The sequence below is a fragment of the Corvus cornix genome, chromosome 1A (assembly GCF_000738735.6).
Source record: "Corvus cornix cornix isolate S_Up_H32 chromosome 1A, ASM73873v5, whole genome shotgun sequence".
In the NCBI taxonomy this organism is placed as follows: domain Eukaryota; kingdom Metazoa; phylum Chordata; class Aves; order Passeriformes; family Corvidae; genus Corvus; species Corvus cornix.
Genome location: NC_047057.1, coordinates 25,776,259 through 25,794,412, shown reverse-complemented (window position 1 = coordinate 25,794,412; position 18,154 = coordinate 25,776,259).

Genomic DNA, 18,154 nt, shown 5'->3' with positions numbered 1-18,154 from the left:
CCATCTTCCTTTTTTATTTGTTTTCAATAGATTTTCATGTGCATGGAATGGTCCAGGATTGGCACATCACAGGCCTGAGTATTCACATGGGTAGAGGTATATATATATAGGATAAGACTGACAAGATGGTGGGAGAACACACTCCTCAGGACCAATTCTCAAGTCCAATCACTGCTGAAATAGCAGGATGAAATTCCTTTAGGCATTTGACTAACAAAAATCTCTCTTAAAAGAAGTTAAGATATCACTCACAGACCTTTTTCTTGCCTTGGTTCAGGTTATGTACATGTCTACCATGAATGTATACATGCACAAAAAGGCAGTCCTATAAGCAGTCTTCTGATTTTTTGCAGTGCACAGCTGTGAACTGAGAAAATTCTAGAGAAAAACAATTCAGAGTTACAGTAGTTTTGTTGCATTTCCCTAGAACAAATGACTCTCAGATAATGAACTAGGCCCCAGTTCTTCCCAGTACAGACGTTGATCACTGCTAATCTTTGTTTCCAGTCTCAAGATTCTGGGGTCAGTTCTTCCAGACTCAAAACCAAGTCTCCCACTTTACTGCATGTATATAGAGATAAGGTAATGTTGCTCTTTTCCCTCTCTGATAAAGTCATATCATTGTATTGCATAAAGAATAAAATAAAGTAACTGCATTATCTGCCATTATTATTTGTTACCTGATTTACTGCTTATAATTTACATGATTGTGTCTAGATAAACTAAATTAGAGATTCAAACAGCAAGTTAAGTGAACCAGTTGAAGGGGTGCAGTCATGGTTAATTAAAGAAGATAACGGAATTCACTGAAATAATGTCTTTTTCTTTTCTAATGAAATGTTTTTCTTTTCATTCCTCTTATTTTTCTTTCTGCTGTTGGCAATACCTTAAGTAAATATTCTTGAAGATTGTTTTTTTTTTTTTTTTAATTGAATAAACACTTGAATTGTGACAGATAAAGATAGTGTTCAATCTGTCACGAACTACACTCTCGTTACTGAAAATATGTAGTTATTTTAGTGGAGATTTTTCAGTGGTTCCTAAAACACATAGAAGCTCTTGAGACATTTTGTATTAACATCTGTAACAGTAATGACTCCTGAATCATTATCATTGCCATTCCAAGTATTTCCTAAGTTCAAAAGTCAATGCAGGTGGTGTTATGGGTCACAAAATGCAAAGGACAACTACTGCTCCTGTGTCTTCCTGTGAAGTGAAAGGTTATTCCCAAACATATCCAAATGTAGCTCCATAGCTCTTACTTCCATAGGAACTTCCTTCCATCCTGAAAGTGCAACATGAATTGCCGTATCCATGTCTATATAGTCCTAATTCAGATTAGGTGAAAGCTTAAAAATATTTTCTGACACACCTACTTTCAGTTTCAAACCCCAGAAAAGACACATAGTACCTTAACTCTGAGAAGTTTTAAGGATGCTCATTTGTTTATGATGGTAAGAGATTCCAACAGTATTTCTGTAAAAAGATATTTTATGAAAAGAACTGGAAATAGTTTCTGTTTATGTTTAAAAATTTATAAATATACTGTGAAATGTTGTAACACTGAAGGCATATTTTATATTTGAAAATTTTAGGGATTACAGTTGTCCATTTCTTCATATTTAATTGCTCCAGTGGACTCATTTTAATTTTTTCTGATGCAACAGCCACCAAGTATCAAATTAAAGAATAATATAGTAATTCAGTTGTCCTCTGAAGAATTAATTTGTTGAATTACTGAATTTGAACCTGAAATCCAGTCCTTGAAGTGTGAAATAATGTCCTTCAAATCTTGAACTATTTAACTATGAGCTTCCTACTGATGACTTTGTAATACACAATCACATACATTATGCTGTCTGCTTTAAGACAAAAATTTTAAAAGTAATCTAGTAGCAAGGGAAATGAAGTTCATTATAGGGTTTGAGATACAACAAAAATAAGTTACTATATCTGTTAGGCAGAAATATAATGATATTTGGATGTTGGAATTCTGCTATATCGAAAAAAGGGAGAACACTGTCTTGGAGGCTGATTTAAAGCACTTTGATCTGTCTTTCAGAGGCCCCATTGGTTTCCTATGTTGAGGCATTCTCAAGGGTGATGCATTGCATGTGCAGAGGAAAGATGGTCAAAGAGCAAAAAACTGTAATTTATTTCTTGTCTGTTATCAGTTAATCCTTTCTCACAGATTAAATGCATCTCTCACTGGAGTCAACAACAAAATCTCTTTAAAGAATGCATGTGTTTTTGTGTCTTTGTGAATGCAATTATATACGTGTGTATATAATGCACATATGTCAGTAGGAAAAGTTCTGACCAGATCATTTTAACAATTAAAAAAAATAGGAGGTATGAAGTCATGGTTTCTCCCCATGAAATCAGTGCTAAGTGATTGACTATGTGGCTTCATTCCAAGCATTGTAGAGCAGCAGAAAGCACGCATGCAGTTTAGGTGAGGTAGACTGTGTGGATATGAGTAGCATTTACAAGCCCTATGTCTTGCATTTATGTGTGTGTGGAGGGCTAGCGCACTGCAGAGTGCTGCCATAAGAAACTGCCAAGTGCCACCCCTGTTATGAATGCTTCTTCTTTAAAAGCTAAGCCATGTACCTTTTTGCAGCTGATAATGATCACAGCAGTGCTTTGCAATAGTGATCACAAGTGAAGCAATGGAAAACTATCTGATCTTCAAAGACTCTGCCTTTATTTAGACACCTAGTCTTAGTTAACTTTCATAAATAAGCACTGTACCCATGGGTATTAAAGCTGCCGTGTGTAGGCTTTATACCGCAGTGGGTCTGTGGGAAGCTTTTATCAATGTGTGGAGATAATAACACAGAGGTTTGACTCTCATTTCAGATATATACCAATGCACAGAGCTGACTCACTGATTTCAGTGGGGTTATTTACAATCGATGTCAGTGTAAACACAGGAGAGTCAACCTGGTTGGAACCAGATGCTGCTGTCTGCTGGCTCTTGGGTGACATGTTTTTGTGGAAAGAACAGCATAATCATTCCAGAATCAAAGAAGGTCAGTGGTACTTTGAAGCATCCATTATTTTTCTGGGAGACCTGGCAGGGTAAGAGAAGAAGGTTGTGAAGATCAAGTAACTAATGGCAAAGGAAGGAAGTCTAGCACAGGAAGGAAATTTAGAGCAACTGTCAAGCAAAACCAATTAGACAAGTGTGCTTAAAAATATTTCTCCATCTTTTCAACTTTGCAGTTTAACGCCACAGAGTTTCTCTGACAAGAGTGAAGGAATGATATTTGAGACAAAGATGTCAAACAGAAAAAAAGACACCACCTAACAGAAAAATAAACAATAAAGGCAACAAAAATAGAAAAGAAGAAAGACAGGGAAAGGAATAAAACAAGGAGAGGTTGAGGAAGGAGAGAGATTTTTATCTTTTCTGCCAAAACCAACATATCTTCTCACTCGTGTCTCTGCTATCTAGAGAGCAGCTCAATAATGATAGCAGGACATCTCCTGTGTTGTGTTTCAGACACATAGTTGCATTTATATACATTGAAAATAGTTTTGCTTTAAAAACAAGGAACTTCAGACAATATCTAGAGGTGTATTTACAGTCCAACACATCACCAATTATTTAATTTACATTTCCATAGTAACTATTAGCAGAAACTAGGTAGAGAAGATGTGTGCAGCCTTTGTTCAACAATGACACAGCCACATACCCAGCGTTGTTCAGCTCTATGCAGCAGCTTGAGAATACAAACCCGCCGGACTCTTTCCTGCTGTTATATCATTCTTTCATGGTATTGCCTGTAGTTCCTGGCTATAAAATACACAAAACCACAAGAAAAGGTTATTCTCTAATCCAGAGACATGGCAATCCATATTTATAGTAATTTGTGAAAGGCATGCAGATACATAAGGGGTGAGGACCTAAGGAAAGGAGTAAGGTGACAATAACCTTACATACATGTAAAATGTTCACAATGTCCCCCAAGCCATACGCCAGTGACCTGGCAGCATTGCGGCAGGACAAGCTATGAGAGAGGGATTTAGAACACAAAAAGTTGAAAACATGAGGAACGGTGACAGAGAATTTGTTTCTCTTTAACTTACATTATTGTGAAAGTTAAGGAGTTCTACTAAGAAAAAGGACCCCTGTCAGAAAACAAAGCAACTGTGTCTTTTTACAGTGCTAGGAAAATTCTCTTTGGTCTTGTTTTCGCAGGAAGTGCAGACCAAATGGACAGGGGTACTACAGAAGTGGGCAGGGTAATTAAATTGTACTTTCAGCAGGATATTGGTAAGGTTTTAAAAAGAATCTTTGGAGCTTGTTTTCTGCTAACCACTGAGGTGAAGACTACATTCCAGTCCTGAAGTCAAAGGTGAAAAATGGTGGTTCTTAATGCCATAAATTGTCTCTGCAAACACAGGTTCCTCTCTTCACCATCAACTATCATTTTCCCCTCACTGACCATGAAAAGAAGTGGTTGCCTCAGGTAATTATGTGTACAGGAAGAAATTCTCACTGCTCTCTGAATATCACCAGTAACATGTTTAAATGATTTACTGTACCTTGTAATTGGTTTTCTGAAAATATGAATATTTTACTGCCACAGTGGAAACTCTCCACAGCATCTATAATAGTGACATTCTACAGGACATGATTAATGAGTTTTATTTTTTGCTTTGCCTAGATGTAAGAAGTTCTAGAAATATTTCCTTTTAGAGAACATGCAAAAAGATCATAATGTGCATCTGATCAATGTATGAGAATTTTCTGAAGGACCAAGCAACCAAAATAGCCTAGTAAATATTAGAAACAAGCTAGAGGAAACCCACTGTGCATAAAGCAATGCCATCTTAGTATCATAAACTTCTCTATAGCTAATTTGGGGAGGAGGATTTAGCCTGTCTCTAAGTATATGATGTGAGAACGGGAAAGCAGAGAAGAATGTCCATGAAAGCTGAAGCCTACTTTATTGTAGTAGGTGCCTTTGAAATTCCTTACAAATTTCTGTGGGACAAAATACTACAAAGGTGAGGTGAGCCTCTTGGTATTCTGGGCAAATGTAAAAGAAAATCATCTTGGTAAAGTATATTGGAACTGAGATGATGCCAAACACTGAGTTAGATGCTTGCCCTGGGAGGTTTGCAACCTTGAGAAGATATTTTGCTATCCTTTTCTCCTTGCTTAGAAGCAGAAACAATAGAGGATGATGAAATGAACCCTTTCTGTTGAGCACTCTTTGTGCTGTTTCAAAAAAATCTAATTTTTAGATCACATTAGGAAGGGTTTTTAAATGGAATTAATAATAATGTGAACAATTTCCCGTTCCTTGGCAGCCAACATAGTTCACAATCCTGGATGAGGCTCCCATACCCACTTATATAAAGCAGGGAGAGCGCTTTAAACCTAAAGAATGTGATTGTTGTAACAGAAATACAAAGGAGAGTAGAACTGTTTACATCCTGCCTATGACAGGCAGTTAACTTCTCTGAGGCAAAGGTGGGAACCACTTTCATAACAAGGAACAGAACTTAATTATTTTCAACATTCAAAGTGAAATTGTTTATTCCAAGAGATGACTGGAAGTGCAAGTCCTAATGTCCTTTTAACCTCAGGACTGGTAGCAAGGGTACTTACGAAGGTATAAGAGACTTAAGCACTGACCTTAGGACTTTGTTTTAGTAAAAGCAGGAGGTGGCTCTCTGTTGGCATTACCACTATGCCCCATGGAAAAAACCTGAATTTGCATTTGCTAATTATTTACAAGGTAGGTCATAGTTACATATGCCTCTTGTACTACCAGGCAGTCTGATTAGAGTAATCTGCAAAGCATTAGAGCATTTAAAGAAAAGGCAATGACAGAGAGGCGGATGGAAAACAGGAACAAAAAACAATGAAGGATAATGCATGACAGATCATGTCAGACCAACCTGGTCTCTGTCTTTGCTGACATAGCAAACACCATGGACAAAGGAAAGAGAGCAAAATCTTAAAGGACAAATTCACCTTCCCCTAAACACAGTTTTTTGGGGGGATGATCATGATGCCTAAAGATTTTTACCTTTTCTTACATATTTGTAGCTTGGCAGATTTTTAATATATAGCTGTATAGTTTCTAGCACTTTCTTATGTTTTAGAATAGTAGTTACCCTTTCTCACACATTAAGTCACCTTCTTGAAATTCTATTTAGTCTTATTTTCAAGAAAAGAATTTCTAACAAGGACATCCTATTTTACACCAGCATTTGGGAGACTACAAGACACAGGGCTAGGAGCCCCTTGGAGGGATTCCAGTGAGGCAGGTCCAAGGGTGGGTTACCAGGACAACTGGTCCCCTATTGGATGTACTTGCTAGATACACTAATTAATCATGTTTATAAAATTCTGATGTCACATGTGCATATATCTGTATTTTGGGCACCCAAAAGCTTTCATTAAAAGACTGTTCTTTATGTTATCAATTCTAATATTATTTGGAGGGTTTTTCTTCCGATTCTAGGCAACAATAAAGCACAACAAAAGAGCAGCAAAGCAAGTAAAAAACTGGTTAACAGGGAGACTACTAAAAAGAGAACAGCGTTGTTGGGAGAAGGTGGCTATCCTCAAGGATGGGTCTTGAGGCCAATTATATGTAATGTTTTTATTGGTGACCTTGGCACAAAGAATAGCTGTGCCCTGATAAAATCTGCTGATGACACAAAGCTGGGAACAGCAATCAATACAGAGAAGCATCAGAATATCATACAGGAAGAGCTGTATGACCTTGAGAACTGGAGTGATAAGAAGGATAACGTGTAGTATCAAGTACAAGGTCATGCAGCCAGGGACTGAGAAGAAGAATGACTGCCATCGACTGGAAATGCAACAGGTGAAAATGAGAAAGGAGGGCAAGCTTGCAAGTATTAACCATAGAATGCCTGTGAGCCACTTAAAGAATATGACTGTCAAAAAAGTACATGCAAAGTGTTTCCAGTAGTGCTAGGAATGGAAAAAATCATTACTCAAATGTTTGAAAAGTTTTTCTTTAGTATATTCAAGTATTTACATGAAAATTACCCTAAAAAATCAAAACTAAATAGGTGCTGCAATGAAAGAGGAGTCTCAGGATATGGATACGTGAACAAGTTAGTGCAAATTTGGGAAGGATGTCGATTTAGTAGTTACCAAAAGGGAGTATCTACTAGGTGTTTGCCTGTCTGCACTCACTCCATGGTAAATTCAAGGTAGTTTTTCTTTAGTCTCACTGGAAGATAAGCTGTCTTGAACTTAGCAAGAAGAAATATTATGGAAGTGCCCAGGAGATAGCTAATTGAGAGATATATAAGGTCATGAGTTCTTGTTCAAGTAGTTTAACCCTAAAATAATTTACTTTGCTCAATCTGACCAAACAAGATTAAATGGATCCAAGGTGATAGGACTGTGTCTGTAAATATGCAAAGAAAGTAGACACCATAGTTGAAGAATTGTTCTTTGAGTTAAAGAACAAAATACCCTCAATATTTAATACTATTTGATTAGCTACATTTTGAATGGAAATTATTAAATAGTTTCTGATCACAGGAAGGGTGGGTTATCCAACAAGAATACTAAGAGCAAGAAAGCTGGTTTTAGAGATACAACCTGAAAAGATACTCTTAATGACTGCCAGCACTGTATTTATAAGTAAGGAGTTATCAAGGTGTTCCATGTGCTAAAGCTGTGAGATGGATATGTGGGTTGTAAGAGTGTCTCAAGGAACGAGACAGTTCTCTGGAAACCATTCTTTCCCTTTTCTGCTTTTCTAGCACTTGATTATGGCAAATAAAGACTTGGTGCAATGCACTTCTGTATTGTTTTTCTATTATTCTAATCCTGTTCCTGAATGTCTTATAGTGCTCCAGAGCATTGTAATGAAAAGAATAGAAGGCTTGAGCCTATTTGGCAAAAATAGAACCTCTGTCTATTAATAACACAGTGAGTAAATGAGCAGTGAGTGTATGACTGAGCACAGATGAATTTCAGTGTTCTCTTACATACCAGTGTGTTTTTCTCATTTATATTTTCCATCTGATTTTTTAAAAATAACAATAATGAATCTTTTCTTTCCTGTCCCATTAAAATGACAAAAATTGTTAAGATGGTGACTCGTTAGACTGATATTTATGCAAATATCATAATAAAATTATTCACAACTATAAATAACATAAAAATAAATAAAATACATCCAATAATTCTGGGCATTATTCCAAAGAATGACCGAATGCACTTGGGTAGCATGAAGATGATATAAAAATGGGAATTTCCATAAACACAGATGAAAATCAGATGCTCACATTCTGTATTCAGTGTCTCTGCCCTGGAAGGTAGAGCAATAAGGAAACTTGACAAAGACAACCAAAAAAGATATGTTTCTAGCAAGTGTAAACAGCTGGGTAAACAGTTATCTGCTGGAACTCTCTCCACTCATCATGTTTCCATGGATACAGTAAGACTGTAAATTATCTTAAGGCATATATTTTTTGACTGTTTTTAATAGAGACCTCAGTTTGGGAAAGCAAATTATTATCTGCTCAACTTTAATCACAGAGCTAAATTATTAAATAGAGAAAGAAAGGCAAAGAACAGATGATTCACATGACTTCAAAGATGCCTGAAGAGAGTTGACACAAAATGAACAGACAAAATGAACAGGCTACAGACAAACTTTCTGCATATCTCACTGTAAACAAATGGGACTGTTTAATCACAAAGGAAGCTTTGAACACCTCAGCAAAACTTGTGGACCAAGAAACATGAAGAGATGTCTGATACTTATTGCTGGGATTCTCAAAAGAAAAGTTGCTGAAAGCTTGCAAAAGCAAAGTTGCTGAAAGCTCAGCACACTGCATTATTTCTCTTCACTGCTTTGCCTATGAAGATCAGAAACATGTTACTTAATGCTTCATTTTCCAATCCTTATTGGCTGACTGATAAAATTATTAGATAGTATCCTGTCCTTTTTTTCTGCATTTGTCTGAGCTGATTAAACCCCTGAACTGATGATATAGTAACAGTTTTGATATTTTGAAGTTTGTTTTAATGAAACAGTATTTCACATGGTGGGGGGTTTTTAAAAACTTAACGTGCAAATTTTAATTATGTTAATAGAAATGTCTGAAAATTAATCTGTATTTCTACATTTTTTAAAATTACATTCTCATAGTTACAATATATGGTAATAAGAAAGATGCTGATTGGCAGAGATTTAAAGCCTCTTGCATTCCCTTCAAGTTCAAGTTGTTTCTCTTCTATTTGTCTTCTCACGACAGTTTTATAGCTCAGTTTCCACTAAATCTGTTTTCATAAATTTTTTTTACCAACTACAGGTAGTAATAATAGTAATAATAGTTTGGATCAAAGTGATGACAGATAATGTGTTGATAAGCAATTTATCTTGTCTGCTTTAGAAAGAAATTTCAGGAACACAGGTGATGGGTTTCTTTTCAAATAAGAGCACCCAGCACCAGAAAAGAGGCAAAGAATTTAGACTGCACATTTTACTGTTTTAAAAAAAATTTGTGGCATATTATGTCTATCTAATCCTTGTAGTCTAAAACTTAATACTTACAATTAAGGGAGTATTACCAAAGTAAGGTCAACTCCACAAAGTTTATGACCAGCATATTTTAAGCTATAAATATTAATCTGCTAAATCAGTCTGTAAATAACCTGATAATTAAGAAATAATGTGTGAGTGTCACTTCTTGACATTACTGAAAATCATACAATACAATTCTATATTTGCTTTTAAAATTTTCTGGTTCTATAAATTGGATATTAGGCAGTATGACGTTTTAGCTATCAAAGTTTTACTCCAATATCTTCATGTTATATAACCCCACAGAACTAATACATGAAAAATGTTTTCCTAGAGGAAAAGATAGGCTGTGCCTGAGCTTTATTAGACAATTGTAGTGCTTCTTAAAGAAAAATTATTCTTTTCAAAGTGGCTTTCTCAATAAGGTGAGGTCACAAAATGTACTATAAATCAGTTGGGCCTAAACAAAATTTGACACTATTTAAATTGAATTGACTCATAAGCCACAGAACAATTAACAAGAAAAATGACAGAAGATTTTTTAATTTTGTTAGTTACTGAGCAACAATGTCTGTGAACTTCTGAAGTTATTCTGTAAGTAAAAGAAGGGGTTTTCTCTAACCATGAGAAGGCATTTGGTGACAGGCTTTTTAGTAGGGTCTGTAGTGATAGGGGAAAGAGTAGAGATTTTAAATTAAAGGAGGATAAATTTCTACTAGATATAAGAGAGATATTTTTTTAAACGAGGGTGCTGAAACACTGGCACAGGTTACCCATAGAGGTGGTAAATGCTCCAGCCCTGGAAACATTCAAGGTCAGGCTGGATGGGGTTCTGAGCAATCTGGGCTAATGGAAAGTGTCCCTGCCTGTGACAGGTAGGTTGGACTAGATGACATTTAAAGGTCCCTTCCAACACAAACTATCCTATGATTTTCTGATTGATTTCTGTTCTTAAGTCCAGGAGTTAATTTGTAGATTTAAAATCATGACAAAATAAGAAAGGACTTTGCTCAATTTTCTAAAATTGCAGTACTGTCATTCACCTATCAATAGAATTTAAAATATTAATTTTTGACCTCTAACGTGTCTGCTGTGGTCAGTCTCTGTCGTGCTGGGACTCAGGAACCATGCCAGAAGCTCTCTGGGGGTGCACAGGCTGGCACAGATGCAGGAATTCCCAGAACTGCTCAGTTCAGCAGCACTGGTGCAGCCTCAGTTCCCAGTCCGCCGGTGAATTAGAACTGCATAGCTGCAGTTGGTCTTGTGCAGTGGGCAGGAAAAAACGATCTCTTAAAATCCCTTTCTGCCTACAAAATTACTTGCTAAAGCCTTATTGTGATATAATATTAAAACTGTTTACTTCACTAAAATCTTTATTGAGGAAAATTGAATTAACTCATTCTGGCACTTCAAATTTCAAGCATTTGATTCCTGGACAGAACTTCATTGAATGTGCATTTGCGATTACATTGCACGGAAGATTTTGGAGCAGGAGCAGTCTGAATCTGTAAGAAATGACCCAGGCTTCCTACTTGACACATTTTTATCCTTATTTTTCCTTTTGAAAATTATTTATTCCACACCTTGAGATTCACAAAACTAGGACAATCCGAGATAAATTTGCATCAAATGCATGAAATCCCACAGGATTTCAAGTTTCCTTTGTAAGTCATTGGGAGATAATTTTGTTTGGGGAATTGAGGATGACCCTAGAGTTCAAAACTGGTAATCAGAGGATTTCAGGAAAGCATGGTGACTCTTACCAAGAGGCCGATGACACAAGCATGAAGAATGCTGAGGGAGGGAAAGAGCAGGTCCCCTAAGGTATTTTAACATTCTAGTCACAAGCTTATTTCAATGTTCTTTGCATACTCCAAGATCTCCTATGCAGAGTCAGGATTAAGCCAGCCAAGGAAAAACTTGTCTTTTACACCCGTGACAGCTCTACCAGAAATGCCCTTCCTTGCATTTTAAGATCGAGTTGGCAATTTTGTACTCATGTTTCTGAGGTTGAAAGATCTTTCAATTTTATTATGAAATTGAAACAAAGATGGTATTTTTGACAAGAAAATGAAGATAAGCAGTATCTGATAAGCAAGAGCTTTGTGAAACACAGCTGTTGTGTGAGGTTTGTCCCAAATGGAAGGATCTGTTTTGACATCTGAAGGCAAGCATAAAAGACAGAAAGTGTCAGGAAAAGGGCAGTTTCCTCTGAGAGGACACAAATCACCACTCACAGTGATTGCAAAAGACAGAATACTTTTGAAATAGTTTTCAAATAGTGCTTACAATGTATATGTGATGTTTAAAAATACTTTGAAAATATGATTCTTCTTATGCAGTAGTTAAGTTCTGAAAAATCATCACTAAAGTTTAATATGATTTAACCAACCAGCTTTAACCAACAGACTAAAAAATCTTAATTCAAGTCTGTGAGTCAGATTAATATTGCAAGAGAATGGTCTCCCCTTCCAGGAGTTTACCTGACTGTATCTCAGATGGAGGTTGTCCCAGATCCCTGTCTCCAGACCTCATCCTGACCTCACTTGCTGACTTGAGGCTGTGGCTCCTAGCTGAGACCCTGCCCAGCCTGCCTTGCCCTGGTCCTCAACTCTGGCTTCTGTGGGGAGCCTGGCCTGGGGGCTGCATGCAGCCTTGTCCCCATGGCTGCCCACAGTCCCAGTTTAACCTCCAAACCCTTCAGGGAGCTGTGGTTGATACCTAGGTGCCAGTTCTAACAAGTATAAGATCTTATTAAGAAGTTGGTTGAATATGTATTCATTTCAGAATATCTGTTTCTCAATGCAAGAAGTAAAATGCTTTTCAAATGTGGTCAAATCCAATAGACTGGAACAGTTGAAAAGGAAATTTTCTTATCCCTCATAAATTATGCACAATTTAAAGGTCGTTGTGTAGATTAAATTATAGTGCTTTCACACAGGAAAATTTTAAAGACAAATATAAAAGGTAAAAAGAGTTTATTCAAGTTTACTCCAGAAGTACTCCGGTTCCTTCTTTGTTACCAAGTTTTGAGAGCTCATGCCAGTTTTCTAGTTCAAATTAGGCACAGTAGTGTTTACATTTACTTTATGTTTTTGTGGAACTTGGCCATTGAAAGCTGCAAAAGTACAGCTTCTACTGGAGATCTGCAATGAGTGAGTGCATCTATTATTTTTAGAATCGGACCCTAAGCTAGATTGGATAGGAACTAGCTTGATAGTCTGCAGGTGCATGCAAATATATCTATCCAGATACAAAACACCAACAGCAAATATGACAAAAACAGCTCCCAGCCTTTGTTCCATATCTCTGCTAAGACAAGAATTTCACTTCCTAGGTACAGCATTCTCATGGAAATCAATTTATGGATCCAGCAAAAATAACTTCTCTCTGCTGAATACAATACTGTTTAGTTATATGGCTAAAAATGTGTCAGGTCTAATTCCCTTCTATTTTTAGGCTCCTCTAAGTAGAACCTTTAGAAGACTTACCAGGACAGCAAGCAGGACTGAATTTTAGAGCCTAAAAGATGAGTCAAGGCTGGTTCAGGACTTGGGTTCCTTCTCATATTCAAGGGGGAAAGCAGGACACAATGGGGCAAGTGCTGGAGGAAGGACACCAGAAAATCAGAGGTGCTGATCAGCAGCTCATGGGAAATCTTTAGGGAAAGGCAGTTCATGGAACATCACCACTGTGCTCCACACATTGACTATGCCTTCAGGAGCAGCAACCAAGTACTTGCCAGCACTTTTCCAAAGACAAAGCGGGGACAGGAAATTCTGTAAAAGCCTTTACCCTATGTATTTGTGAGAAATGACACCACTCCTTAATACCTAACAATGATTGTGATTAAGAAAACTTGCTGTTACCACCTGGCTTTAGACATCTGCTAGTTCCAATTATTGTGCCAAATACCAGCAGGCCTCTAAAGAACAACATTTCCAGGAGCTGCATTTTTCTTTTGGCAGATGTAGAGCCAGCTGATGTTACAACATATCTATTTTCACTTAAGCAATCTCCAGTTCAATCTGACTGCTCCCTGGTATACCATAAACTGAGGTACCTGTGTGCTCCAGCTTATTGGTAATCAAAATAGACACCTTAATCACAGCATTCTTCAAGCATTTGCCTCTAAATTTTCAAAACAGGGAATATAATACAGCCTGCAGCACATTTCATCGATACCGAGTCCACTAAGAGGATTTATGAGGACTTTATGTGGTGATGGCACTAAACATGAGCTATTCAAGCTAGGTCTGTGAGCTAGGGAACTGAGAGGATTTGCTGAGGTCCACCATGAAAAAGTGAGAGTATGAAGATTAACACCAGATTCGATACAAAGGGAGATCTTCGATACTGGGAGATCACACAGTGAATTTAGCAGCTTGGTTCTTATGAAACTTTAGGCATTGTATGCTGCAATGTCTCTGTATTGCTCGAAAATATATTCTTGGATATTTTGGACTTTCAGCATATTCCAGATGTAGTATTAGTAGTGGTATATCTGTACATCTGAGAATAATGGCTGTTTGAGCAACTAGAAAATGTCAAGATAGATAATTATTCATTGAAAAAAGCGCAAAAATCTGCAGTGGATGCTATTCATATGATATTGTTTAGCCATTTATAGAGCTGGCTTAATAAAAGACTGTGAATAAGCAATGCAAAAATTGCCAAAATTTACAATGACTTCTTTATGAAAGATATTTTCCCTAGCTGTAAATAGAATTTGGATCTAAATCATTGCCACAGAATGCAACATGAATACTGAAAATGAAGGGCTCATTTATAACCACTGCCCTGATTTTTTCACTTGAATACTCTAGATAAAGGACTGAATATACTAAAGAAGCAGGTGATAGGTATCTAAGGAGAAGTTTAAGATGGACTTTATAAGTTTATGTTTCTGACTATAATCCTTTTTCCACTACAGTCACCTCTCTGCCTCCACAGGTACTATATTTTTCATTTTATTGTGCCTCAGGCACTATAGTTAAGTTTCTGAATGGACCCAAAGCTGCCTTATCTTTTTGAAACAAAAGCTTTCATTGCCTGACAAGTAGAAAACAAAGTCTTCCACCCTCACAAATAGACTCTGCCAGCCATTCTTGGTATAATTAATGAATTAACATATTGGTAGATCCAAGTAAATACAAAAGAAAAAGAACTATCATGCTGGATATATTTTATGTCATTTATTCAGGGTGCTAAATGAGAAACTTTCAGGCTTCAGCATCCTTCCAGGTCCCAGGACCATTAATGCATTTTGTTCAAAGTACTGTGGTTCTAATGCCTGCAGAAAGAGTGTTGTGCTGCCTTACAGTGTCAATGCCTGAACCTTGTTTGTGGGCAGGCACATAGACACTAAAAGAGACTCTTCTCCATGTTAACTAGCTCTTACTGTGCTGCAGTCCCTCAGACTTGCAGTGAAAGTGCCTAGCTGAGAAGAAAAAGCAAAGGGCATCACAGAGTCACTGCATGGGGTTTCCCATCCTTGCTCATCTTAATTTTTCTCTAAGATTTTTAGCTTTTCTATTTCCAAGAGGTTGCATAAAAATTTAGCCTTCAGTTGTTAGTTATCCCAGGATGGTACTTCCATATCCTCTCTTGTTGTAGCTCTCCCAGTTCAATAACATAAATCATAGAGGAACCTGAATTTTGTTATCCCACAGTCCTGCGGGACCATAACCTTATTATTACCCTGAGATTCAGCTATTTGTGACCAAGAATCCACGGTCCAACTCCGATACAATCCATATGCATAACCTTGGCTCAGACTTCTGAGGGAATCCTGGAGGCCATCTCTAGCCATGTGGATGACAAGGTGATCAGGCATAGTCTGCATGGATTCTCTAAAGGTAAATCATGCTTGACCAACCTGATCACCTACTATGATGAAACAACTACCTGGATAGATGAGGGAAAAGCAGTGGATGTTGTCTACCTCAACTTCAGTAATGCTTTCAACACTTACCTCTCACAATTTCCTCATAGGCAAAGCCAGGAAGTCTGGACTGAGTGAGCTGACAGTGAGGTGGACTGAGAACTGGCTGAGCAGCAAATCCCAGAAGGTCCTCATCAGTGGCACAGGTCTAAGTGGATGCCTGTCACTAACAGAGTACCCCAAGGTTCAATACTGGGTACAGTCTTGTTTATCTTTTTCATCAATGACTTGGATGAAGGAGCAGATGCTGTTTCAGCAAGCTCACTGACAACACATAGCTGGGAGGAGTGGCTGATACCCCAGAGTGCTGTGAGCCCTTCAGAAGGACCTGGACAGGTTGGAGAAATGAGCAGAGAAGAACCATCTGAAATTCAACAAAGGCAAATGTAGAGTCCTGTACCTGGGGAAGAATAACCCCCTGTGCCAGCACAGGCTGGGGGCTGACCTGCTGGAAAGCAGCTCTGTGGAGAAGGACCTCGGGGTCCTGTGGACAACAAGCTGTCCCTGAGCCAGCAGTGTGTCCTGGGGGCCAGGAAGGCCAGGGGTGTCCTGGGGAGCATTAGGAAGAACATTGGCAGCAGGTCAAGGGAGAGGATCCTGCCCTCTACTCAGCCCTAGTGAAGCCACATCTGGAGTGCTGTGTCCACTTCTGGGCTCCTGGATCAGCTCCAGTGGAGGGCAACAGAGATGAGTAAGGGGGTGGAGCATCTCTCTTACAAGGAAAGGCTGAGGGAGCTGGGGCTGGTCAGCCTCGAGAGGTGACAACTGAGAGGGGACCTCATCCATGTCTATCAGTATCTGAAGGGGAGGTGTCAAAAGGTTGGAGCCAGGCACTGCTTGGTGGTGCCAGGCAATGGGACAAGAGGCAATGGGCAGAAATTGATGCACAGGAAGTTCCACCTGAATATCAGGAAGAACTTCTTTACTGTGCAGGTGATTGAGCACTGGAACAGATTGAACAGAGAGGCTATGGAGTCTCCCTTGCTGTAGATATTCAAGAACCATCCAGACACAACCATGTGCCATTGCTCTGGGGTGATACTGCTTGAGCCTGTCTTCCCTTCCAGCTTTATTCATCCTGTGAGTCTGTGATTCTGTGACTTCAATTCTGTGATTATGATTGTGAAGTGAGGAAGTGGTGTAAGAAAAGCCATGGAGTGATGCCATGCACAATAAAAAAAGGCAGAAAGGTGTGAGATTGTTGAGACTGGGCTCATTGGCAGGTCAAGGGTTCAGGAGGAGAAACCCCAGCTCGGATAGATGTTTTCTGTTGAAAAAAACTCATGGATTTGAAAGACGGCAAGTCAGTAGCATGGACGATCTGCTCTTGGGACCAGTGGAAGTCAGATCTTCCCCAACTAACTGATGCCTATGGGTTCAGCAAAGTTATTTCATTGGGGTGATAAGCTCATTAATTTTAGACATTTTTTGTGTTATTAGCAAATATATAGCTGGTTTATGCTTGACCTGATGTCTAACCTGCTTGCCAAATCTTTTGTACATGAAAAAAGCCACTTAAATGAAGTGATGTAAAGTGATTTGATTATCACACCTATATCCTACCTGGGAAGGTGAACGAGGCTCTCTAACTTCCCTTCTGTCTAGCTTTGACAATAACTGAATGAATATGTTGCCATTGTATGAAGTGGAGCAGTATTAAGTGGAAAGACTTGAGTTTGTAGCTCTAATTTGATTCAGGAAAGAAATTTGAAATCCACTCCCAGGTAAGTGTACAAGCTGGATCAACTCTCAAAGAAATCTGTCTTGCTGTCTCTTGTGGACATATTTGCAAGAAAAGAGTCAGCTTCACAGGCCACCAGCTGGAGGAAGATGTGGAGAGAGGCAGTCAGACATTGCAGCCAAACATCTCATTCCTTAAGCATAAGTAGTGCTTATTCATATGGCTTTGAGGATCTTTTTTTACATCCTTGGTACCTGCACTCCAAAGTACCTTTGAGGTTTTTTTTCTCTCATCTGATAACTGCTTATGTGTATAACTTGCCTTAAGCATATGAGGAATATTTGTAGATTTTAAGTTACCTACATGATCAGAATCTTTACAAAACGACAACTGCTCTATAATGTAGTTATCATTAAATTAAAAGTATAATTTAAGCCAACCAGTACAGGATCCTGCAAACTTACGTGAGTTTAAATGTTTACTTCATAGCAAACCTTTCCTTTAAAAACATTTAGTTTGCATACCTTAACCAAAATACTGTTAAACACAAGGTTTCTTTTCTTTCCTTGTATTAAGGAACATTTACTGGTCTGAGTCACTGTACTTCTTGTTTCAACAATGAACTGGATTTGACAGCCAACTTGCATTAAATCTCTAAAAATAGGATTGTATGATGAACATGCTGTCAGACTCTTATCTGTAGTAACATTAGTGGGCACCACTTTAACCAGGAAAATTACTTTCAGCTTATTTACTGAATATGAGATCAGGTGACCATTTTTAATTCCGGTTAAAATATGCAGCCATGCATGGGTATGAGGCTCAAATGGCCTTTTAATAAGTTTATTATTTGGTTATCTCTCTGAGCAGACTTAAGAATTGATCTCAAACATAAAATTTGTATTATTTTTTTAATGTTGAAGAAGCTACTTGGAAGGACTTTTTTATTAGAGTTAACTGTTGGGTTTATCTGGAGCGCTTCTC